Raw genomic sequence first — 26691 nt, forward strand, 5'->3', positions numbered from 1 at the left:
CTCAACCTCCTCTGTTCCAATGAGAACAAACCCAGCCTATCCGATCTGTCCTCATCACTAAGATTCTCCATTCCAGGCAGCATCCTAGTCAATCTCCTCTGCACCCTCTCCAGTGCAATCACATCCTTCCTATAATATGGCAACCAGAACTGCACGCAGTACCCCAGCTATGGCCTAACCAAAGTATTATTCAATTTAAGCATAACCTCTCTGCTCTCATATTCTATGCCTTGACCAATAAAGGCATACATTCCGTATGCCTTCTTAACCACCTTATCCACCTGGCCTGCTACTTTCAGGGATCTGTAGACAAGCATTCCAAGGTCCCTTTGTTCATCTACACTATTTAGTGGCCTACCACTTAATGTGTATACCCTTTCCTTATTATCCCACCCAAAGTGCATCACCTCAGACTTCTCTGAATTAAATTTAATTTGCCACTGCTCTGCCTCCTGCAGCCCATGACTTTCCTCTTCATTATCAACCACATAGCTAATTTTAGTGTCGTCTGCAAACAAGGGGAGGTTGGAGATGGGGTGGTAGTTTGCAAGGATCGGGCGGGGGGGCGGAAATTGAGGGTTAGTTTTTTGAGAAGAGCAGTGATGATGGCAGATTTGAGGGAGAGGGGGACAGTACCTGAGGAGAGAGAACCGTCAACAATTTCAGCCAAATGGTGACTGGTCAGGGAGTGTCTGTAAATTAAGGAGAAATGGTGACTGGTCAGGGAGCGTCTGTAAATGAAGGAGAAATGAAGACTGGTCAGGGAGCATCTGTAAATGAAGGAGAAATGGTGACTGGTCAGGGAGCGTTTGTAAATGAAGGAGAAATGGAGACTGGTCAGGGAGCATCTGTCAATCAAGAAAGAAAGAAGAAAGAAAGACTTGTATTTATATAGTGCTGGTCATGACCACCAGAAGTCTCAAAACGCTTTACAGCCAGTGAATTACTTTTGGAGTGTAGTCACTGTTGTAGTGTGGGAAGCGCGGCAGGCAGCCAACTTGAGTACAGCAAGCTCCCACAAACAGCAGTGTGATAATGATCAGATAATCTGTTTTTGTCATGTTGATTGAGGGATAAATATTGGCCAGGACACCAGGGAGAAGTCCCTGGCTCCTCTTCGAAATAGTGCCATGGGATCTTTTATGACCACCTGAGAGAGCAGACGGGGCCTCAGTTTTACGTCCCATCCGAAATATGGCACCTCCAACAGAGCATCATTCCCTCATCACTGCACTGGAATGTCAGCCTAGATCGATGTGCTCAAGGGAATTGGTGATAAGTCAGGGAGTGTCTGTAAATTAAGGAGAAATGGTGACTGGTCAGGGAGTGTGTGGAAATGAGGGAGAAATGGTGACTGGTCAGGGAGCGTGTGGAAATGGTGACTGGTCAGTGAGCGTGTGGAAATGGTGACTAGTCAGGGAGCATGTGGAAATGAGGGAGAAATGGTGACTGGTCAGGGAGCGTCTGTACATGAAGGGAATTGGTAACTGGTGGCAGTGTGAGCTGCGAGGAGAATGCTATGAGGCTGCAGAGTGACTTGGACAGGTTAGGTGAGTGGGAAAATGCATGGCAGATGAAGTATAATGTGGATAAATGTGAGGTTATCCACTTTGGTGGTAAAAACAGAGAGACAGACTATTATCTGAATGGTGACAGATTAGGAAAAGGGGAGGTGCAACGAGACCTGGGTGTCATGGTACATCAGTCATTGAAGGTTGGCATGCAGGTACAGCAGGTGGTTAAGAAAGCAAATGGCATGTTGGCCTTCATAGCAAGGGGATTTGAGTACAGGGGCATGGAGGTGTTACTACAGTTGTACAGGGCCTTGGTGAGGCCACATCTGGAGTATTGTGTACAATTTTGGTCTTCTAACTTGAGGAAGGACATTCTTGCTATTGAGGGAGTGCAGCGAAGGTTCACCAGACTGATTCCCGGGATGGCGGGACTGACATATCAAGAAAGACTGGATCAACTGGGCTTGTATTCACTGGAGTTCAGAAAAATGAGAGGGGATCTCATAGAAACATTTAATATTCTGACGGGTTTAGACAGGTTAGATGCAGGAAGAATGTTCCCAATATTGGTGAAGTCCAGAACCAGGGGTCACAGTCTAAGGATAAGGGGTAAGCCATTTAGGATCGAGATGAGGAGAAACTTCTTCACCCAGAGAGTGGTGAACCTGTGGAATCCTCTACCACAGAAAGTTGTTGACGCCAATTCACTAAATATATTCAAAAGGGAGTTAGATGTAGTCCTTACTACTAGGGGGATCAAGGGGTATGGCGAGAAAGCAGGAATGGGGTACTGAAGTTGCATGTTCAGCCATGAACTCATTGAATGGCGGTGCAGGCTCGAATGGCCTACTCCTGCACCTATTTTCTATGTTTCTATGTTTCTCCTTTGTCCACTCTGCTAGTTACATCCTCAAAAAATTCTAGAAGATTTGTCAAGCATGATTTCCCTTTCATAAATCCATGCTGACTTGGACCGATCCTGTCACTGCTTTCCAAATGAGCTGCTATTTCATCTTTAATAATTGATTCCAACATTTTCCCCACCACTGATGTCAGGCTAACCGGTCTATAATTCCCTGTTTTCTCTCTCCCTCCTATTTTTAAAATTGGTGTTACATTAGCTACCCTCCAGTCCATAGGAACTGATGCAGAGTCAATACAATGTTAGAAAATGATCACCAATGCATCCACTGTTTCTAGGGCCACTTCCTTAAGTACTCTGGGATGCAACCTATCAGGCCCTGGGGATATATCGGCCTTCAATCTCGTCAATTTCCCTAACACTATTTCCTGAATAATAAGGATTCCCTTCAGTTCCCCCTTCTCGCTAGACCCTCGGAGCCCGAGTATTTCTGGAAGGTTATTTGTGTTTTCTTTAGTGAAGACAGAACCAAAGTATTTGTTCAATTGGTCTGCCATTTCCTTGTTCCCCATTATAAATTCACCTGATTCTGACTGCAAGGAACCTACATTTGTCTTCACTAACCTTTTTCGCTTCACATAGAAGCTTTTGCAGTCGGTTTTTATGTTCCCTGCAAGCTTCCTCTCATACTCAATTTTCCCCCTCCTAATTAAACCCTTTGTCCTCCTCTGCTGAATTCTAAATGTCTCCCAGTCCTCAGGTTTGCTGTTTTTTCTGGCTGATTTATATGCCTCTTCCTTGGATTGAATGTTTTCCCTAATTTCCCTTGTTAGCCACAGTTGAGCCACATTCCCCGTTGTATTTTTACTCCAGACAGGGATGTACAATTGTTGAAGTTCATCCATGTGATCTATAAATGTCTGCCATTGCCTATCCACTGTCAATCCTTTAAGTATCATTTGCCAGTCTATCCTAGCCAATTCACGTGTCATACCATCGGAAGTTATCTTTCCTTAAGTTCAGGACCCTAGTCTCTGAATTAACTGTTTCACTCTCCATCTTAATAAAGAATTCTACCATATTATGGTCACTCAATTAGTCCTCTCTCATTACACAACACCCAGTCTAGGATGGCCAGTTGTCCAGTAGGTTCCTCGACATATTGGTCTAGAAAACCATCTCTAATACACTCCAGGAAATCCTTCTCCACAATATTGAAACCAGTTTGGTTAGCCCAATCTATATGTAGATTAAAGTCGCCATGATAACTGCTGTACCTTTATTGCATGCATCCCTAATTTCCTGTTTGATGCCATCCCCAGCCTCACTACTACTGTTTGGTGGTCTGTACACAACTCCTGCTAACGTTTTCTGCCCTTTGGTATTCCGCAGCTCTACCCATACAGATTCCACATCATCCAAGCTAATGTCCTTCCTTACTATTGCGTTAATTTCCTCTTTAACCAGCAATGCTGTCCCACCTCCTTTTCCTTTCTGTCTCTCCTTCCTGAATGTTGAATACCCCTGGATGTTGAGTTCCCAGCCTTGGTCTTCCTGGAGCCATGTCTCCGTAATCCCAATTATATTATGTTTGTTAATAATTGCCTGTGCGGTTAATTCATCCACCTTATTACGAATACTCCTTGCATTGAGACACAGAGTCTTCAGGCTTGTTTTTTTAACACTCTTTGTCCCTTTTAGAATTATGCTGTAACGTGGGCCTTTTTGATTTTTGCCTTGGATTTCTCTGCCCTCCACTTTTACTTTTCTCCTTTCTATCTTTTGCTTCTGCCCCCATTTTACTTCCCTCTGTCTCCCTGCATAGATTCCCATCCCCCTGCCATATTAGTTTAACCCCTCCCCAAAAGCACTTGCAAACACTCCCCCTCGGACATCAGTTCCGGCTCTGCCCAGGTGCAGACCATCCGTTTTGTACTGGTCCCACCTCCCCCAGAACCGGTTCCAATATCCCAGGAATTTGAATCCTTCCCTCTTGCACCATTCCTCAAGATATGTATTCATCTTAACTATCCTACTATTTCTACTCTGACTAGCACGTGGCACTGATAGCAATCCTGAGATTACTATCTTTGAGGTCTGACTTTTTAATTTCACTTCTAGCTCCTTAAATTCAGCTTGTAGGATCTCATCCTGTTTTTTAACCTATGTCGTTGGTACCTATATGCACCATGTTAGGGTTCACTTCAAATCACCACTCGGAGTCCGTTAGTCTTAAAGTAAATGCAGTTTTTATTAATAAAAGATACAAACCGGCAGGAGAGTTATCCTTGAAGGAATGCTCAAAGAAACTGCCACAGACATCTTATTTTATACAATTTCAGATTATAGCATTACGTAATTACGTAAGTTACAATTAATACGTTCTGATTGATTAACACATGATTGATTGGTCGGGTGCTTCCTCCAATCTGCTTTCTATATGCCTTAATTGGTAATTCCAGATACATGTTGTTATGTTTCTTTTTATACAATTCAAATTCTGTTATCTGTGTCTGTGCCTGGCTCCGAAGGCCTTTGGTCTATGAATTGGAACATCTGCTCCTCTGTGGAAGGCATCCCACACATGCGTCCCACAGTCTGAAAATCAGGCTGTGGGATCCATTTTAAAAAACCTGTTCACCCCATTTTAAAACATCCCAATTATTATTATGAATTGTAATTACAATTTGTAATCTGCCCTTTCAGTCCCTCCTGTTGGTCCCTGATTATTTCTAAATAATCAGCTTAGCACATATATGTTCTGAGCTATCTGCTGGAAATGGTGATATCAAGTCCATATCCTTGGGATCGCTCGTAGTTCCATCTTTTGCAGAGTCTTTACATACTACCCCTGACCATTTCCCTGGGATATTGGCACGTCACTTATATTTGTTTTTGTCCATACAGAGCATAAGCTCGAGGGCCTTAGTTGTTTCCCTAATGTGTTACAAAGTCATTCGCCTCCCTATCATGCCTACATTATATAGTTAACAAGGCTGTTTGCTGTTCGGCTAGAACCACACGGTTGTATATCCCTCAGATCTTACACAGCAGATATAGTTGTATCTCGATATATATCCCTACCACTACATTATTACCACAATTGTATGCCACATCAATTTGAGGACTGCGTAGGCTTTAGGTGACCAGCCCTTAAAAATGTCTCACCATGAACAACAATTTTCCTTTCCCTGCCTTATCCTGTCTTGATTCGTGTGTCTCCCGCCTCGGTTTCGTTGATCAGGCGATAGGATTGGGACACTCCCGACTCATTATCAGGTATTCGTTCTGTCTTTGTGTTTGATAACAAAGGCTTTCTGCGATCTTGGTTACAGGCCTTGGTCAACGTCTTCGCTCTGCGTCTCTTGTATTTGCCTGCACATTCTCCCCGGAGTATCAGCACCACTATTGCTGCACTAGGACTAACACATGGGATATAATTCTAATCCCTATCTTGTAACTTTACTCGGGTATGCCTCACACTTGTTACATGACATCACCAACCAACTCGAGGCTATTCCTATCTGTACTGCCACTAGTGTATGTGAAAGGATCCTTATCCACGTATGTATAATCTCAAGTACCAAGGCAGGTTTTTCAGGTTATCCTTTATTTCACTGTCCAGTTCTTTTGCTTTTATTCTTTAGCTCATAATATATTTTAATGTTATTTCTTAATGGTCCTTTGAGCTCAGTGAATCTTCAAGTAACAGGGGAATTGGTGGTGCTTGCTCTTCCATGTAATCATCAATATCTTGCTTCATCTCATCGCTTATGTTTAATGTCATTGTCTTCCTGGCGTGTATATACGTCATGCGTGCTCTTCCCACTGCCACCGTCATTCTGGGAGTAAAGCAAAAGTTAGGCATTGTAATGTTACAAGTCAAACCTCCGTAATTGTAAGTTCCCAGGCTAGTTACCACACAATATTCTCCTCGCCCTTGATAGGTGTAATGTGTGGGTTCGGTTCGGGCAGGGCTTATTCCAGTGACACATCCTTCCGTAGTATTGTCAAACCCGCAGCTATCCTTGCTCCCGTCTCCCACTGGGTGAGGGCATATAGTTAGGCTTCCTTCTCTCCGGCACCCGGATAAAGATATTCCCCTTATATTTCCATTCTTTTTGATCTCATACTGGTCCATCACGGATGTACTCTTCCCCTCGTATTATGTCTGTTTCCCCTCGCATCCTCCTGTAACCGCATACACCCTAGAGCAGGTCTCCAGTCATCCTGGTTCAACCCTTGTCACTGGATAAAGGCCAAGCTCTGTCAAGCCCCGAGTGGTGGCTGATGTGCAACGGTCACCACACATTAAACAAATCCATGCACAGGCATCTTCCACCCTTCAATTGGAGTTCAGGACTGGAACATCGGGTCCTTCATTGAAACATCTGTGAACTCATGTGGAAGCAAGTCATCCTGGTTCCAGGGAACGCCTATGATGATGAGTCATTCCTTTCAGGGTGCAGGCGTCTAGTGGCCCAGTGTGCTGTGCCATTTCTTTCAACTGGGTGCTATTTATTCAATCTGGAACTTGCCCGGTTTGTATCTGATCCATATTGTGTCTCACCTGACCGATCATACATCTCCCATAGGCATGACATGTGTCTCTTTTCTTGTCCTCGCCATTGTCCTCTTATTCCTGCTTATTTAGCTCATTAATTGTTCGTGCATGGCCTTCCAATACGGATATCCCTCTAGCAGTATTTTGGATGTTTCAGATCCTAACTCTGAAGATTCTATCCCTATCCTGGCCTGTTTCCTCATTAGTACCTCCATCATTCCCCTCAAACTATCTACTCCTGATGGGATCGCCTGTATATCTAGTGCATCTATTAGAGGGGGGCATGTACAGTTAATACGTCATTCTCTATAGATCTCCTCTGTCTTCCTCCTTTGTGTCTCAGCTTCTTGTGTTACTCCCTTGCTCCTCATGTGTCACTAGCTTTTCTCAGGATTGTGTCTAGTAATCGTGTGTGCAACGCTTTAGTCTTGGGGCTAAACTTTTCTGGCAGGTATAGGGCTGATAAATTTATTTAACATTTCATACTGCACATTGTCAAATAACAACATTACTTCTGTTCCAGGTTTAACTTCCACGCACTTTCCCAAGGTTAATTCTCCTGGTTTACAATATTCAGGTAACATTTTGTTACCCACTTATCTTGTGGCTTCAAGATAAACGCTCCTGACATTCAGATGCCACCCCGTAGGGGCTGCCTTACGTATTTGTTGTACCCTCCGGTGTGGGTATATGCTTCTGGGCCCCCCAGGGGCAGCCTTGTAGCTTGACCTTGTAGAATAGGAAGAGCGGTGGTGATCACGTTTATATTCTGTTGATAAAACACATCCTGGATATTCCAGGTTTTTAGTTAGAGTCTTACCATTTCTATTTCAACTGCATTGTTTGCACCATTTCTCCGATTGTTTGCACCATTTCTCCGGGCATGTGCCCCTTTCCAGAGCATTATTATTATAGCCAGTACCCCTAATATTGCAAATATCCATCCTAATCCTCTAAAAAGTCCCTCTGTCGTACCCTTATATCCTTTCAGCTGGGACCAGTGCTTCCACCAGCCCCTACCTTTCATACTCACGCAAGCACACGTATCTCCACTAATTAATACCTCCTATGGTCCACTCCACCGAGGTGCGAACCCTGGTTTCTCTGCCACCTCCTTAACCATTGCCTTCGCCCCCACCTCGGGGATTATAGCCGAGGCAGTTATCACACCATCTTCATCCTCCTCCTTCTGCCTTTCCCACACCTCCTGTCGCATACCTTTCAACTGCTCTCTCAATTCCCTCACATACTTTCTGATTCGGTCTCATAGGGGGCCTAAGTCGGCTCCTCCTGTCACTATTCCTTCTGGTAACCTCATTGCCTCACTCGAGCCGGTTGTAAGGGTCCGATTAATTCTCTCTACCATCCCTGAACTCTAGGGGTGATATGGGATGTGAAACTTCTGCTTAATGCCGAATATTCTACAAGTTTCTTTCATCACTTGACCCGTGAAATGAGTCCCTTGATCCGAGTCAATCATGTGGTAATAGGACTGCCTCCCATTTAGCTTTTCCACCAGTGTGTGTTTTGTGTGCAGTATTATTTCTCCTGTCATTATGACAGGCTCACTAATTTTGACTGCCCAAGTGACACAATCCAGTGGGGCCACACATCTGGACAGACCGGGAGCCGCTGGTGATTGCTGTGTCCAGTCGTAAGCTACGGGTCTCATCCTATCCCCATGTATGTGTGTCACCACAGCTCCATAGAAGTCTCCCTGGTTCTCAGAATGTACATGGAACGGGAGATCCATGTTCGGGAATCCCAGCCCCAGAGCTGACATTAGGGCTTGCTTCAGATTACCGTATGCTGCTTCTTGTTGGGGGCCCCACTCTATAGTTTCTAAGCATGGTCTTCCCCCTTTCACTAGCCGCTGTAATGCTTCTGCAATTGCCGCAGTTAGGTACAAAATTCCTGCAATAGTTGAAGAACCCCAGTACCTTACACACCCCTCAGACTGTTTTTGTTCGGGGAATAATCCTAATGGCCTCCTTCCTGTCATTGGACATGGTCCTCGTTCCTTGGGATATTTTGTGTCCCAGGTACGACAGCTTGTCCAATTTGTGCCTTTTTGGGATTTACTTTAAATCCTGCTTTCCGTTATCTCAAATGTCTTTTCCATAACTAGAACAGAGTCGAGCACGTAGACTTTGAAAGCTGCTTTCCGTTATCTCAAATGTTCCAGTTTCAAGGCCATTACATCTCGCTTCCTGTGGTTCTTCAACCATCGTATCTGAAGTCACAAGTTCAACTTATGTTGTCCTTTGTTCTAAACTGCTAAAACCTGTAGTTTTCATATTTTAATTTTTCCAAAGTCCCTTTTACACTTTCGCAGATAGCTCTCCACTTGCCCAGGAGTTTGACCTGATCCCTGAAGGTATTTCTAGATTGTTCGAAGCCTTTTAGTTTTATTTCCTTTTTTTTTTAAAAAGATCAGATTGAACTTTTTATTTTAAATGAATCTCATTTTTTTGTGCCTTTTCTTAACCAGTGGTACTTGAAACCTTCACAACAAAATTAACTCTTCACTGTTCCCATCCTAATTTATGCTCCCCTTTTGTAGTATTTGTACTTATTGTTGGATTACGAAATGTCAAATATGGTAATACTGTTTTTTTTTTTAACATCGGACTTCTCATTTATGTTTATAGTGATTCACAGATCACAGAATGTAAAGTACTTGTTTTATAATTATGTGCTTAACTTCTGTTTTAGAGGCTGATCAAAAACTCTAATCTTTTGCTCTGTAACTTCAATTTTGTGATACAGTATCTCATAAATTACATCTTTTTAAGCTTCAGCTTCTGACGCAGTATGTGTACTTTTATTAAAAGGCTTCCAAACCCAAGATTTTCCAATATAACCAAAATGTTTATCAAGGAGAATCACCTGAAATATCTCAAAAACCCAATTCAAATATTGTACTGCCGATCTTTTATTTCAAACTCTTTTTTACTGAGCTAGAAGCTTTCACGTCAAGGTTTTACACAAAGGAAAATGGGGGGGGGGGGGGCGGGGGGTTACTTCCCCAGCCTGCAGCCTCGAGAGACCCACATGGGCTTTTTAAAAAAAAAAAGGCATTGCAACTTCCCTTCTCCGTTCTTTATCTCATTCCTAAACTAAATTTATTGTCTTTCAACCCAATGTAATCAATGATTACATGCTTTCTTTTGACAAGTAAGTGAGCGTGTCGAAATTAAAAAAAAAAACGGGACCACACATTTTTTATCTTTTGCTCAATAAACCTATCCTTTGTGCATTTCCTAGCTCCGCAACTTACCATCCAAATAAATCTGCACCTTAAAATGTAATTCAATTCGAGGTTCACACTTTCTTCAAACTTCTCACATACAGGGCAACACTGCAAAGGATTTAAAAAAAACTTTCACTCTATCTGAAAAAGTGGATGGAGCCACCATTTTCTCAAACAGGCTTTCAGACACATGAAAAATTCATTAATTCCCACCTCAAATATTCAGCAGTCAAAAATCACACAAGCACTTTCATTCAAAGACAGACATTCACAAAAGTCTCTCTTCATTCAACAAAGCCTATTGTTTGGCTGGCTCTATTTTAGGATCCATACTTCATTTAAGATAGTCACTATCAGATTTTTATGGTCGTCCGAAAAATATCTACTAAGCGAGCCGTCCGGCCCTCAATCAATTCTTTCGTTTCCTCGGGTCCTAATCCTAACCCTGTTAATGGGGGATACAAATTTGGGCCAAATTCCTTTGTCCATTCCCTTTTGTCATCTATATCTATTTTTATACTTACATCCTCTTGCCTTTTGTCACTTTCTCTGTCCATCTCACCTTCGGGTATCTTTCTATTCGTCTGTACTGCTGCTAAAATTATCTTTATCCCTTCATAATATCCTGCCTTAATCATCTTCTTAACCTTTTCAAATTTATCTCTCAGAAACTCTTCTGGTAGTTTATACCTCACCCCTCCAAGGGCCTTGGCAGTTTCCTTTGCCATTTCTTACACCGGGGCTTTTTCTCCAGTTCCCGTTTTTCCGCCTTTACTTATGCGGAGCTTTTTACACAGAGGCTTTTTCACTGATATCCCGTATACGTACTTATTCTCCTGACACACGTATCTACTTACAGTGTTCTGACACACCCCTCGGCTGGATTTACCGGCTGCACGGACTCTGCTTCAGATTTGTTGGATCTCTGGCTGGGACTTTGGGAGGAGAATTTCTCGATAATTCTCTACTCACTCGGTTTTAGGTTGGTTTGGCTGTTTGAGTTGAATCTTCCCCTGCAGTAGATCCTGCCCGACTACGCCAAGTTGTTAGGGTTAACTTCAAACCACCACTCGGAGTCCGTTAGCCTTAAAGTAAATGCAGTTTTTATTAATAAAAGATACAAGCCGGCAGGAGAGTTATCCTCGAAGGAATGCTCAAAGAAACTGCCACAGACATCTTATTTTATACAGTTTCAGATTATAGCATTACGTAATTACGCAAGTTACAATTAATACGTGCTGATTGATTAACACATGATTGATTGGTCGGGTGCTTCCTCCAATCTGCCTTCTATATGCCTTAATTGGTAATTCCAGATACATGTTGTTATGATTCTTTTTAAACAATTCAAATTCAATGTTATCTGTGTCTGTGCCTGGCTCCTAAGGCCTTTGGTCAATGAATTGGAACATCTGCTCCTCTGTGGAAGGCATCCCACACATGCTTCCCACAGTCTGAAAAACAGGCTGTGGGATCCATCTTAAAAAACCTGTTAACTCCATTTTAAAACATCCTTATTATTATGAATTGTAATTACAATTTGTAATCTGCCCTTTCACACCACGACAATTGTCTGTTCACCACCCCCCCCCCCCCCAGAATGCCCTGCAGCCGCTCCAAGTCATCCTTGACCCTTGCACCAGTGAGGCAACATACCATACCATCCTGGAGTCTCGGTTGCGACCGCAGAAATGCCCATCTATTCCCCTTACAATAGAATCCCCTACAACTATAGCTCTCCCACTCTTTTTCCTGCCCTCCTGCGCAGCAGAGCCATCCCTGGTGCCATGAACTTGGCTGCTGCTGCCTTCCCCTGATGAGTCATCTCCCCCAACAGTACCCAAGGTGGTGTTTTGGAGGGAGATGACCGCAGAGGACCCCTGCACTACCTTCCTTCCACTGCTGTGCCTGATGGTCACCCATTCCCTATCTGCCTGTGTAAACTTTATCTACGGTGTGACCAACTCACTAAACATGCTATTCACGACATCCTCAGCATCGCGGATGCTCCAGAGTGAATCCATGTGCAACTCCAGTGCTGCAATGCAGTCTGTCAGGAGCTGCAGCTGGATACACTTCCTGCAAACATAGAAGTGTTCCTGATTTCCCACATAGCACAGGAGGAGGAGGAGGAGGAGAGGGAGGGGAACCAATGGCTCCCCTTCAGGGGAGGAGAGGGAGGGGAACCTTCAGAGGAGGAGAGAGAGAAGAACCAATGACACTATATCTGAACCCACCCCAAGTCAGCACCTACAGGTGAGGAGAGGGAGGGGAGGGAGGGGAACCAGTGAGTGTAAAACTGAACGCGGCCACACTCAGCACCTTCATGCAAGGGCAACCAGTGAGCGCAGAACTGAACTCAGCCAGAGTCAGCACCTTCAGGGGAGGAGAGGGAGGGGAACCAGTGAGTGTAGAATTGAACACAGCAATAGTCAGCTCCTTCAGGGGAGCAGAGGGAGGGGAACGAATGAGTCTATATCTGAACCCACCCCGAGTGAGCCCCTTCAGGAGAGGAGAGGGGAACAAGCGTGTGCGGAACTGAACCCAGCCAGAGTCAGCTCCTTTTGGACAGGGAGTGGTAACCAGTGAGTGTAGAACTGAACCCAGACAGAGTCAGCACCATCACAGGAGTAGAGGGAGGGAAACCAGTGAGTGTAGAGCTGAACCCAGCCAGAGACAGCATCTTCAGGGGAGGGGAACCGGTGAGTGCAGAACTGGACCCAGCCAGAGTCAGCACCTTCAGGGTAGGAGAGGGAGGGGAACCAGTGAGTGTAGAACTTAACCCAGCCAGAGTAAGCTCATTTGAGAGGGAGGGGAAGCAATGAGTGCAGAACTGAACCCAGCCAGAGTCTGCACCATCAGGGGAGGAGAAGGAGGGAAACCAGAGTGTGTAAAATTGAACCCAGCCACAGTCAGCACCTTCAGGTTCACTCCCTGGTTCCACTCATAGAAACATCGAAAATAGGTGCAGGATTAGGCCATTCGGCCCTTCGAGCCTGCACCACCATTCAATAAGATCATGGCTGATCATTCCCTCAGTGCCCCTTTCCTGCTTTCTCTCCATACCCCTTTATCCCCTTAGCCGTAAGTGCCATATCTAACTCCCTCTTGAATATATCCAATGAACTGGCATCAACAATTCTCTGCGGCAGAGAATTCCACAGGTTCACAACTCTGAGTGAAGAAGTTTCTCCTCATCTCGGTCCTAAATGGCCTACCCCTTATCCTAAGACTGTGTCCCCTGCTTCTGGACTACCCCAACATCGGGAACATTCTATACGCATCTAACCTGTCCCGTCCCGTCAGAATCTTACATGTTTCTATGAGATACCCTCTCATCCTTCTAAACTCCAATGTATAAAGGCCCAGTTGATCCAGTCTCTCCTCATATGTCAGTCCTGCCATCCCAGGAATCAGTCTGGTGAACCTTCGCTGCACTCCCTCAATAGCAAGAACATCCTTCCTCAGATTAGGAGACCAAAACTGAACACAATATTTCAGGTGAGGCCTCACCAAGGCTCTGTACAACTGCAGTAAGACCTCCCTGCTCCTATACACAAATCCCCTAGCTATGAAGGCCAACATACCATTTGCCTTCTTTACCGCCTGCTGTACCTGCATGCCAACTTTCAATGACTGATGAACCATGACTCCCAAGTCTCGTTGCACCTCCCCTTTTCCTAATCTGCCGCCATTCTGATAATATTCTGTATTCACGTTTTTGCCATCAAAGTGGATAACCTCACATTTATCCACATTATACTCCCATCTGGCAATCCCCTCATCACGGGAATGGAGACAAGTCCAGACCTAAAGTGTGCGCAGTACTCCAGGTGTGGTCTTACCAACGCCCTGTACAGTTGCAGTAGGACTTCCCTACTTTTATACTCCATCCCTCTTGCAATAAAGGCCAGCATTTCATTTGCCTTCCTGATTACTTGCTGTACCTACATGCTGAGTTTCATGTACAAGAACCCCCAGATCCCTCTGCACTACGGCATTTTGTAATAGTCCCCATTTAAATAATAATTTGCTTTTTTATTTTTCCTACCAAAGGGAATAACCTGACATTTTACAACATTATAGTCCATCTGCCAGATTTTTGCCCGCTCATTGAGCCTATCTATATCCCTTTGTAGATTCTTTGCGTCCTCCTCACAACTTGCTTTCCCACCTATCTTTGTATCATCTGCAAATGTGGCTACGTTACACTCAGTCCCTTCATCCAAGTCATTAACATAAATTGTAAATTGTTCAGGCCCCAGAACTGATCCCTGCGACACCCCACTAGTTACAGTTTGCCAACCGAAAAATGACCCATTTTTCCTGAATCTGTTTTGTGTTAGTTAACCAATCCTCTATCCATTTTGACTGCAGGGGTTGGATTCTATTGTTATTGCTGGTGGTACTCGCATCCTGACTGAATCGTGTTTGTTCTGTCAGTTGGAGTTTGTTCTGCTGAAGTTGATAACCCCTATAACTGGGCTGGAGTTGAATATTTTGATATTTCAAACAACACAGTGTGTCGATAATTGACGTTTCCAAGATAAGGTGAGACTAATTGATGTCCTGTTACCGACTGCACCATTTTGCGCATTTTCCCCTTTCTAATTTGAATATTTCAGTTCTCATACCTTCAATTACTCTTATGGACAAATCCCAGTTCCCCATAAATTTGAGAGTACTTCTCCTTACATAAGAACATAAGAAATAGGAGCAGGAGTAGGCTATTCCTCGAGCCTGCTCCACCATTTAACATGATCTTGGCTGATCCAATCATTGACTCAGGTCCACTTCCCTGCCCGCTCCCCATAATCCCTTATTCCCTTATCAGTTAAGAAACTGTCTATCTCTGTCTTAAATTTATTCAATGACCCAGCTTCCACAGCTCTCAGATGGTTATAAATCTGTGGAATTCACTGCTTCAGAGAGAAGAAATTCCTCCATCTCAATTTTAAATTGGCAGCCCATTATTCTAAGATTATGCCCCCTAATTCTAGTCTCCTCTATCAGTGGAAACATCCTCTCTGCATCCACCTTGACAAGCCCCCTCATAATCTTATACGTTTCGATAAGATCACCTCTCATTCTTCTGAATTCCAATGAGTAGAGGCCCAACCTACTCAACTTTTCCTCTAAAGTCAACCCCCTCATCTCTGGAATCAATATTGTGAACCTTCTCTGAATTGCCTTCACAACAAGTATATCCTTTCTTAAATATGAAAACCAAAATTGCATGCAATATTCCAGGTGTGGCCTCACCAATACCCTGTATAACTGTAGCAAGACTTCCCTGCTTTTATACTCCATACCCTTTGCAAGATTCCATTGGCCTTCCTGATCACTTGCTGTACCTGCATACTAACCTTTTGTGTTTCATGCACCAGGTCCCGCTGTACTGCAGCACTATGCAATTTTTCTCCATTTAAATAACTTGCTCTTTTATTTTTTTCTGCCAAAGTGCATAACCTCACACTTTCCAACATTATACTCCATCTGCCAAACTTTTGCCCACTCCCTTAGCCTGTCTATGTCCTTTTACAGGTTTTTTGTGTCCACACTGTTTTACCTCCCATCTTTGTATCATCAGCAAACTTGGCTACGTTACCCTCGGTCTCTTCTTCAATATAGGTTGTAAATAATTGGGATCCCAGCACTGTTCCCTGCAGCACCCCACTCGATACTGATTGCCAACCCAAGAATGAACCATTTATCCCGACTCTGTTTTCTGTTAGTTAGCCAATCCTCTATCCATACTAATATATTACCCCCAACCCCATGAGCTTTTATCTTGTGGTAACCTTTTATGTGGCACCTTATCGAATGCCTTCTGGAAATTCAAACACATCACATCCATTGGTTCCCTCTTATTCACCCTGTTCATTACAGCCTCAAAGAACTCCAGAAAATTTGTTAAACATAGTATATTCTTCAATGCAAGGAGTCTAGGGAATAAGGCAGATGAGCTGAGGGCACAGACAGACACGTGGGAGTATGATATTATAGCTATTACTGAGACATGGCTAAAAGAAGGGCAGGAATGGCAGCTCAACATTCCTGGTTGCAGGGTTTTCAGACGAGATAGAGATGGGGGTAAAAAAGGAGGGTGCATTGATTAAAGAAACAATTAAAGCTGTGAGGAGGGATGATGTGTCAGAAGGATCATCAAATGAGGCTACATGGGAGAACTGAAGAACAAAAAAGGGACAGTCACACTGCTGGGGATGTACTATAGACCCCCAAACAGTCAGAGGGAGACAGAAGAGCAAATATGTCGGCACATTTCTGTCAGGTGCAAAAACAATAGGGCAGTAATAGTCGTGGATTTCAACTACCCTAATATTAACTGGGATAGAATTAGTGTGAATGGTATAGAGGGAGCAGAATTTTTAAAATGTATTCAGGAGAACTTTTTTAGCCAGTACGTAGCAATCCCAGCAAGAGAGGGGGCGGTTCTGGACTTAGTTTTAGGGAATGAAGCTTGGGCAGGTGGAAGGGGTATCAGTGGGAGAGCATCTTTGGTGCTGGTGATCATAATTCAGTCAGATTTACGGTAGCCATGGAAAAGGACAAAGATGGACCAGGAATAAAAGTTTTCAACTGGGGAAAAGCTAATTTTACTCAGCTGAGATGTGATTTCGCCAAAGTGGACTGGAAACAGCTACTTGAAGGCAACTCAGTGTCCGAGCAGTGGGATGCATTCAAGGGGGAGATAGAGGGTTCAGAGCAAGTACGTTCTCCTAAAGAGAAAGGGTGGGGCTAATAAATCTAGAGGGACGAACATTTACTTTAGCCACTCTTCCTTTTTACATACCTGTAGAAACTCTGTTTTTAGATTTCTTGCTAGTTTACTTTCCAAATCTATCTTCCCTTTATTATTTTTTTAGTCATTGTTTGCTGGTTTTTCAAAGTTTCCCAATCCTCTAGCCTCCCACTAATCTTGGCCATTTTGTGTGACATTGTTTTCAATTTGATACCCTCCCTTATTTTCTTAGTTAGCCACGGATAGTTATCCCATTTGTTAAAGTCTTTCCTTCTCATTGGAATATATTTTTGTTGAGAGCTATGAAATATCTCCTTAAATGTCTGCCACTGCTCATCAACCGTCTTACACTTTAAATCTATTTTCCCTGTCCACTTTAGCCAGCTCTGCCTTCATACCTTTGTAGTCTCCTTTATTTAAGCTTAGAACACTGGTTTGAGATCCAACTTTCTAACCCACCAACTGAATTTGATATTCAACCAAGCTATGATCACTCTTTCCCAGTGGATCCTTTACTAGGAGACCATTTATTAATTCTGTAAAAATTATGAGGACAGGTTGCACAGACTAGGCTTGTATTCCATTGAATATAGAAGATTAAAGGGTGATCTAATTGAGGTGTTTAAATGATTAAAGAAGTTGATCGGGTGGATGGAGAGAAACGATTTCCTCTGGAGGAGGAGTCCACAACAAGGGGTCACAACCTTAAAATCAGAGCCAGGCCGTTCAGGGTGAGGTTCGGAAGCACTTCCTCACACAAATGCTGAGTGGCTGTTTCTCTTGGCTCGAGAGTCCAGAACTAGAGGTCAGAGTCTCAGGATAAGGGGTCGGCCATTTAGGACTGAGATGTGGAGAAATTTCTGTAGTCCGAGGGTTGTGAATCTTTGGAATTCCCTACCCCAGAGTACTGTGGATGCTGAGTCGTTGAGTATATTCAGGGCTGAGAGAGAGAGCTGTTTGGACAGTAAAGGAATCATGGGATACGGGGATAGTGCGGGAAAGTGGAGCTGAAGTACAAGATCAGCCTTGATCTTATTGAATGGTGCAGCAGGCTCGAGGGGCTGTTTAACCCACTCCTGCTCATATTTCTGATGTTCTTAAAGCCGAGTGGAAATCTGGAACTCTGTTCCCCATAAAACTGAGGCTGGGACAATTGAAAATTCTAAAACTGAGATAGATAGATTTCCTTAGGCAAGTGTATTAATGGCGATGGAACCAAGGCAGGTAGACAGAGTTAAAATACTGATCAGCCACAATCTCATTGAATGGCAGGACAGGCTCAAGGGGCTGAATGGCCTATTCCTGTTCCTATGTTCCTACTTAGTGATGACTTTTGCAAACAGCTTTCACAGGGGATTAGAAGGTGAGGATATGCAGACAGGATTAAACCTGGGTCCCTCCTGTTCCTATAACTCAGTCACACTGGGTGTTACCTTTACCCACTGAGCCATTGGGAGGAGGGTCCAGTGACCCTGCTGGAAAATGCACGTGTGAGGCCTCAGGTGAGGACAGTGGAATAGCTTGTCGACACTCACTGTCGAGGTTCACACAGGGAGATTGGGCACATGGGTCACATATTGGAGAGAAATTGGTGAGTGTAGAACTGAACCCAGCCAGAGTCAGCACCTTCAGGGGAGGAGAGTGAGGGGAACCAGTGAGTGTAGAACTGAACACAGCCCGAGTCAGCAGCTGCAGGTGAGGAGAAGTAAGCGTACCAGTGAGTGAGTGTAGAACTGAAACCAGCCAGAATTGGTGGTGAAAACTGGGAGTGGAGGAGAAACAGTATAGAAATGTGCGATGGTTTGGAGTTCAGCACAGCAGGAGGGACAATGTGTGGGAGCTTTGGAAGAACAAGAGAGGAAAGAATGTTCCATGGAAACTAGATGTGTCTATTCTGAATTTCTGCCTTGTACTGACAGTGATGAGTTTTATTATCTCCTTTTACAGCGTATTATAAGGGGAGATTTTCAGACAGGAAACACAAACCAAACCTCACATCAAGATCTCACAGAGTCAGGACCTGAATATCATCGGCCTTTGAAAGTGGAAGGAGAAATATTTGTCTATTCTGTCTGTGGGAAAAGATTTCAAACATCAGTGTGACTGGAAAAGCACCGAGACACACACACCCGAGTGAGTGTTCCAGTGCACTGCCTATGGAAAGAGCTTTAACCAGTTACACAGCCTGAATAAACATCGCACCATTCAAAGCGCGAAGAAACTGTAAACGTGTTGTGTGCGTGGGCGAGGCTTCAACTGATCATCCAACCATGGAGAGTCACAAGGATACCCGCACCATGGAGAAACCGTGGAAATGTGCTGAATGTGGGCAGGTATTCAGATCACCGTCTGAGCTGGAAATTCATCGACGCAATCACACTGGGGAGAGGCCGTTCACCTGCTCAGAGTGTGGGAAGGGATACACTTGTTCATCCTACCTGCAGTCACACCAACGCACTCACACTGGGGAGAGGCCGTTCACCTGCTCTGAGTGTGGGAAGAGATTCACTCATTCATTCATCCTGCTGACACACCAGCGAGTTCACACTGGGGAGAGGCCATACATCTGCTCTGAGTGTGGGAAGGGATTCACTCGGTCATCCAACCTGCCGATACACATGCGAGTTCACACTGGGGAGAGGCCGTTCACCTGCTCTGTGTGTGGGAAGGGATTCATTCAGTCATCCACCCTGCTGATACACATGCGAGTTCACACTGGGGAGAGGCCGTTCACCTGCTCTGTGTGTGGGAAGGGATGCAGTACGTCATCCAACCTGCTGAAACACCAGCGCGTTCACAAGTGACTGCAGGGGTTGGAATCTGCTGTTATTGCTGTTGTTAATCACATCCTGACAGAACCATGTTCATTCTGACAGTTGGGGTTTGTTTCTGCTGATGTTAATAACCCTATCACTGGGCTAGGCTTTAATATTCTGGATATATTGCTGATTGTGTTCTCGGGGCTGCAGTGTCCATTTAAGAAACGCTGTGTGTTACCTTTCCCCTTAATTCAGCGACTCACAACAGAAAGTTAGTTTGCAATAAAATTATGAACTTTTACTTTAATCCTAAATTGATCTTTGGCACAAAATCTACAATAGTGTGTGAAAGTTGCCACTGAATAAAATCTCCAATTAGAAAAAGCTTGCTGACAATTCTTACTAACTTGCACATTACACACAGTGGCCCCTCCATTATCCACCAGAAAGAAGGGGAATGGGAATTGGTGGGGAATCAGTGTCCCCAAATGTTGCCCCTCCCGTCTGGTGTAGCAATCCCCTCGGCACGAGAATAGAGACAAGTCCAGACCAAAACTGCGCAGTACTCCAGGTGTGGTCTTGCCAACGCCCTGTACAGTTGTAGCAGGACTTCCCTACTTTCATACTCCATCCCCCTTGCAATAAAGGGCAGCATTCCATTTGCCTTCCTGATTAATTGCTGCAACTGCATGCTAACGTTTTTAGTTTCATGTACAAGAACCCCCAGATCCTTCTGTACTACAGCATTTTGTAATTTTCATATTTAAATAATTTTTTTTTTTATTTTTCCCACCAAAGGGGATAACTTGACATTTTACCACATTATAGTTCATCTGCCAGATTTTTGCCAGCTCATTGAGCCTATCTATATCCCTTTGTGGATTATTTGTGTCCTCCTTTCAACTTGCTTTCTCACCCATCTTTGTATCATCAGCAAATTTGGCTACGTTACACTCGGTCCCTTCATCCAAGTCATTAATATAAATTGTAAATAGTTGAGGCCCCAACACTGATACCTGCGGCACCCCACTATTTACTGATTGCCAACCAGAGAATGACCCATTTATCCCGACTCTCTGTTCTCTGTTAGTTAGCCAATCCTCTATCCATGCTGATATATTACCCCCAACCCCATGAACTTTTACCTTGTGCAGTAACCTTTTATGTGGCAACTTGTCAAATGCCTTCTGGAAGTCGAAATGCACCTGATCCACTGGTTCCCCTTTATCCACCCTGTTCATTACATCCTCAAAGAATTGCATCAAATTTGTCAAACATGACTTCCCCTTCATAAATCAATGCTGACTCTGCTTGACCGAATTTTGCTTTTCCAAATGTCCTGCTACTGCTTCTTTAATAATGGACTCCAACATTTTCCCAACCACAGATGTTAGGCTAACTAGTTTCCCGCTTTTTGTCTGCCTCCTTTTTTAAATAGGGGCGGTACATTTTGATAAATTACAACCAGTGCATCCACTATCCCTGCCGCTACTTCTCTTAAGACACGAGGATGCAAGCCACTCCGTTGCTCTTGCCTCATAACCCTGCAAATCTTTCCAACTCAAATATTTATCTCTTTTCAAAGTAACGTGAATCTGCTTCCATCACCCTTACAGGCAGTGCATTCCAGGCCATAACATCTGGCTGCTTAATTTTTCCCCCTCGTGTAGCATCTGGTTCATTTGCCAATCACCTTAAATGGGTGTCCTCTGGTTACCGAGCCTTCTGACACTGAAAATTGTTTCTCCTTATTAAGAGAGTTGGTGGGCTGGAGGAGGTTAAAGAGATAGTGAGGGATGAGGCCTTGGTGGGATTTGGACAAGAGGAGTATTTTAAAGGTTGAAGCCACCAGCTATCTCTCCCAGTGCAGAATGTGACTCACTGCTAACAGGAAAGATTTTTGTTTAACGACTAAAGATGCATAATGAGGGTAAATCAATCTCTGTACCTTTAACTAACAGCAACATGGACCCCCGACACTGTAAATTGTTTCTCATTATAGAAGCATAGAAATTTACAGCACGGAAGGAGGCCATTTAGGCCCATTGTGTCTGCGCAGGCTGATGGAGAGCTATCCAGCCTAATCCCACTTTCCAGCTCTTAGTCCGTAGCCATGTAGGTTATAGTACTTCAAGTACACATCCAAGTATTTTTTAAATGTGGTGAAGGTTTCTGCCTCTACCAACCTTTCAGGCAGTGAGTACCAGACCCCACACCACCCTCTAGGTGAAGAAATTTCCCCTCAAAACCCCTCTAATCCTCCTACCAATTACTTTAAATCTATGCCCACTGGTTGTTGACCCCTCTGCAAATGGAAATAGGTCCTTCCTATGCACTCTATCTAGGCCCCTCTCAATTTTATACACCTCAATAGGGTCTCCCCTCAGCCTCCTCTGTTCCTAAGAAAACAAACCCAACCTATTAAGAGCGTTGCTGGGCTGGAGGAGGTTACAGAGATAGGCAGGCGTGAGACTTTGGAGGGATTTGAACAAGTGGAGGAGTATTTTAAAGGCTGAAGCCGCCAGCTATTCCTCCAGCCCAGAATGTGACTCACTACCAATAGGAAGGATGTTACTTTAATGACTACGACTGCATAATGAGGGGAACTCAATCTCTGTCCCTTTAAGTAACAGTGACATGGTAAGAGGGAAATGAATGATCTTTTCAACATCTATTCCACTTGGCACTGAAGTGTCTGGAACTCATAATAGGAACTCTCGGGAAACAAGATATTGACAAATGTTAAACTGTTATGTTGAGAAAACAAACCTCGATTTAACTGTTAAAAGATAAATTCTTTAAGAGGGCTTCACACTGACTCACCTGACAGCCCGACTCAGGCTCCAACCCTCAAGCACCTCGATTGGCTGCAGAACACGCTGCTGCCTTGGCCCACTTGTCATGGCCTACTCCTGCACCTATGTTCTACGTTTCTATAGCAGGAATGGGGTATTGAAGTTGCATGTTCAGCCATGAACTCGTTGAGTGGCGGTGCAGGCTCGAAGGGCCTAATGGCCTACTCCTGCACCTATTTTCTATGTTTCTATGTCATGTATGCAACCCCAGGCAACCTGTATAACTCTGCCACCAAAGGGCTTACCTGTTGGAGTCCCAAGGGATCCCAACATCCCTTGGGAGCACTGTATATAAGCAGGCCTCCCACACTGTACTAGCATTCTGGATGGAGTCTGCATAAAGGAGCTAAGGTCACACTTACTCATTGTCTACAGTATTCAGTTGCATTACTTTATTATGAGCATAACAGTTGGTGATGAGATAACGAACAACCACGCTTAAATGAAGAGAACTGTTGGTATCCTGGAGAAATTCTCAGAAGGGGACGATTGGGGGGCCTTCGTGGAGTGAATGGACCAATGCTTTGTAGTCAACGAGCTGGAAGGGGATGAGAACACTGCCAAACGAAGGGCGATCCTCTTAACCATCTGCGGGGCAACACCCTATGACCTCATGAAGAATCTTCTCGCTCCGATGAAACCAACAGTCAAATCCTATGAAGAACTGTGTACGCTGGTCCGAAAGCACCTAAATCTGAAGGATAGCGTTCTGATGGCAAGGTATCGATTCTACATGTGTCAGCAGTCTGAAGGCCAGGAAGTGATGAGCTACGTCGCCGAACTAAGGCGTCTTGCAGGACATTGCAAATTCGATGGATTCCTTGAGCAAATGCGAAAAGACTTTTTTGTGCTTGACATTGGCCATGAGGTTATCCTTCGCAAACTGTTGACTGTTGAAACACCGAATCTGAGCAAAGCCACTCACTCACCTACTCACTCCCACTCACCCACTCACTCACATTCACTCACTCACTCCAACTCACTTACTCACTCACTTACCCACCCACTCACCCACTCACTCCACTCCACTCACTCACCCACTCACTAAATCACTCACTTGCTCATTCTCCCACTCATCACTCACTCACTCACTCCAATGTTGGGGATGTCCAGAACAGGGGACACAGTCTAAGGATAAGGGGTAGGCCATTTAGGACTGAGATGAGGAGAAAATTCTTCACTCAGAGAGTTGTTAACCTGTAGAATTCCCTACCGCAGAGAGTTGTTGATGCCAGTGCATTGGATATATTCAAGAGGGAGTTAGATATGGCCCTTACAGCTAAAGGGATCAAGGGGTATGGAGAGAAAGCAGGAAAGGGATAGTGAGGGAATGATCAGCCATGATCTTATTGAATGGTGGTGCAGGCTCGAAGGGCCGAATGGCCTACTCCTGCCCTATTTTCTATGTTTCTATGATAGCCCAGGCATTTATGTCCACCAGCGATAACACCAAACAAATTTTGCAGCATAAAGAGGTTTCGGCAAGTACTGTTCACAAAGTAACATCGTTTTCAGGCAGAACGTAAACGCCGGCAGCTGCACGACCTCAGATGACCCAGAGTCCACCATCAACCATTAATTCGAGGCAGTTAACACCTTGTTGGTGCTGTGGAGGTGATCATCAAGCCCATCAATGCCGCTTCAAACACTATGTGTGCAAAAGCTGTGGAACAATGGGACACCTCCAGCGAATATGCAGATGAGCCGCAAAACCTGCAAACCATCACATTGCAGAGGAGAACAGATCCATGGCGGATCAGGCTGAACTAGAGACTCGAACCAAGGAGGCAGAAGTGTACAGGGTACACACTTTCACCACGAAATGCCCACCGATCATGCTAAAAGTTTAACTGGATCGAATTCCAGTATCCATGGAACTGGACAAGGGTGCGAGGCAGTCTATCATGAGCAAAAAGGCCTTCGACAGGCTGTGGTGCAACAAGGCACACAGGCCCAAGCTTAGCTCCATTCATACCAAGGTAACAACTTACACTAAAGAGCTGATCCCTGTAATTGACAGCGCAGCAGTAAAAGTCTCCTATGATGGAGCAATGCACGAACTCTCACTATGGATTGTACCAGGAGATAGCCTCACACTGTTCAGCAGAAGCTGGCTGGGAAAAATCTGTTGGAATTGGGACAGTATCCGAGCACTCTCGTCCATCGACCTCGGGCCCAGGTTCTGAGCAAGTTCCCGTCATTGTTTTAGCCAGGCATCGGAAGTTTCTCGGGGTCACAGGTACAGATCCACTTGGTTCTTGGTACACACAAGGCACGGGCGGTACCATATATGATGTGAGAGAAAGTGAAAATTGAGCTGGACAGGCTGCAGTGAGAAGGCATCATCGCGCCGATGGAGTTCAATGAGTGGGCCAGTCCTATTGTTCCAGTTCTCAAAGATGATGGCACGGTCAGAATTTGTGGGGACTATAAAGTAATGATTACCTGTTTTTGCTACAGGACCAGTACCCACTACCGAAGGCAGACGACTTATTTGCGACTCTGGCTGGAGGAAAGACATTCACCAAGTTGAACCTGGCTTACATGACGCAGGAGCTGGTGGAATCTTCAAAAGGCCTCACCTGCATCAACATGCACAAAGGTCTGTTCATCTACAATAGGTGCCCGTTTGGGATTTGATCGGCCGTGGCAATTTTCCAAAGGAACATGGAGAGTCTGCCACAGTCGGTTCTGCACACCGTTGTTTTCCAGGACGACATACTGGTCACAGGTCGGGACACCATCGAACACTTGCAGAACCTGGAAGAGGTTCTAAGTCAGCTAGATCGCATGGGACTCAGGTTGAAATGCATGAAGTGTGTTTTCCTGGCACCAGAGGTCGAGTTCTTAGGAAGAAGAACCGCGGCAGACGGCATCAGACCAACCGACACCAAGACAGAAGAGCCATCAAGAACATGCCGAGACCACAGAACGTGACAGAGCTGAGGTCGTTCTGGGGACTCCTCAACTATTTTGGTCATTTCCTACCCGGTTTACGCACCTTGCTAGAACCCCTACATGTGCTACGCAAGGGAGACAACTGGATATGGGGGAAATCACAAGAGGCTGCTTTTGAGAAAGCCAGAAACCTGTTATGTTCCAACAAACTGCTTGTCTTGTATAACCCATGTAAACGTTTAGTGCTAGCTTGCGATGTGTCTTCATACGGGATCCGGTGTGTGTTACAACAAGCTAACGAATCGGGAACATTGCCACAAGTCGCCTATGCGTCCAGGAGCTTGTCCAAGGCCAAAAGGGTCTATAGCATGATTGAAAAAGAAGCTCTGGCATGCGTTTACGGGGTGAAACAAATGCACCAGTATCTCATGTTTGGTCTCATGTTTGAGCTGGAAACTGACCATAAGCCGCTCATATCGCTATTCTCAGAGAGCAAAGGGATTAATACCAATGCCTCTGCCCGCATCCAAACATGGGTGCTCATGCTGGCTGCATACAACTATGTAATCCACCACAGACCAGGCAGAGAAATGCACTGATGCTCTCAGTTGGCTACCATTGCCCACCACCGGGGTGGAAATGGCACAGCCTGCAGACTTGCTCTTGGTGATGGATGCATTTGCAAACGAAAAGGCACCCGTTCCAGCCTGCCAGATCAGGATCTAAACCAGCCAGGATCCTTTACTATCCCTTGTAAAAAACTGTGTCCTCCATGGGAGCTGGTCCAGCGTCCCAGCGGAAATGCATGAAAGATCAAGCAGTTCCAATGGAGCAAAGACGAAATGTCCATACAGGTGCACTTTCTTTTGTGGGGTAATCTCGTGGTTTTGCCCGAGAGTCATAGAAACATAGAAATTAGATGCAGAGCAGCCCAAATGGCCCTTCGAGCCTGCACCGCCATTCAATAAGATCATGGCTAATCATTCAACCTCAGTACCCCTTTCCGCTTTCTCTCCATACCCCTTGATCCCTTTGGCTGTAAGGACCATATCTAACTCTTTTTTGAATATATCTAACGAACTGGACTCAACAACTTTCTGCGATAGAGAATTCCACAGGTTCACAATTCTCTGAGTGAAGAAGTTTCTCCTCATCTCGGTCCTAAATGGCTTACCCCTTTTTCTTAGACTGTGACCCCTGGTTCTGGAACTCCCCAGCAACGG

At 44.7% G+C, this 26691-nt stretch overlaps 1 pseudogene; it reads left to right on the forward strand.

Moving 5' to 3' along the window:
• The window catches only part of LOC139253658 (zinc finger protein 229-like), an 81076-nt pseudogene that overhangs the window by 27786 nt on the left and 26599 nt on the right, over positions 1-26691 (forward strand).

Source organism: Pristiophorus japonicus, unplaced genomic scaffold (genome assembly GCF_044704955.1).
Source record: "Pristiophorus japonicus isolate sPriJap1 unplaced genomic scaffold, sPriJap1.hap1 HAP1_SCAFFOLD_495, whole genome shotgun sequence".
NCBI lineage: Eukaryota > Metazoa > Chordata > Chondrichthyes > Pristiophoridae > Pristiophorus > Pristiophorus japonicus.